The following is a 634-nucleotide window of genomic DNA, read 5'->3' on the forward strand; positions in this document are numbered from 1 at the left end:
GGACATGCACCCCTTGGGGACCTCTGCCCGCCTACGCCGGCATTTGGAGGACACGGGAGCCCAGGGGCCAGAGGTGGCATTTTCATCAGGTTATAGTTTAACCACGATAATTACAGTGAACCGTGTCCTTCCCAGCCGCAACTGTAGATGCCTGTGTTTGCCTAGAATCAATCCTTGCCCTCTCCGCTCCTTTCATATAAGCCGGGAATCAATAAAAGCGGGGCGGCAGAGAGCGGGGGGAGCCGGGGTTGACCCGCCAGCGTGCACTGGGTGCAAAGGAAGGGGCTCGGAGAGAGGGTGGGAGGCCAGGCACGACCCACACGTCCACCTTGGGCAGCACCCAAGAGGCTGGAGCAGGGCCCGGGCTGCCTTCCTGGAAAAGCTTCGCCGAAAGGTGGACGGCAAATTTGTGATTCACAAGGACAAGCAGAAAATAATTCGCTACCCGCCGCCTCCATACGCCCAGCAGCCGTCCCGTTCCCAGCCCGGAGCTCCGCTCCCCTCCCGGGGGGGTTTGGGCACATGCTGCCTTGTGGTTTCCCCTTCCCGGGGGGCTCCTCGGGGGAAGCGGTTTGCAGCCCCGGGACGGTTCCTGCACCGTTGTGCACAGGGCCCCATCCAGCCCAGCTCTGCC

This window comes from Pygoscelis adeliae, unplaced genomic scaffold, assembly GCF_000699105.1.
Source record: "Pygoscelis adeliae isolate BGI_AS28 unplaced genomic scaffold, ASM69910v1 Scaffold228, whole genome shotgun sequence".
In the NCBI taxonomy this organism is placed as follows: Eukaryota; Metazoa; Chordata; class Aves; order Sphenisciformes; family Spheniscidae; genus Pygoscelis; species Pygoscelis adeliae.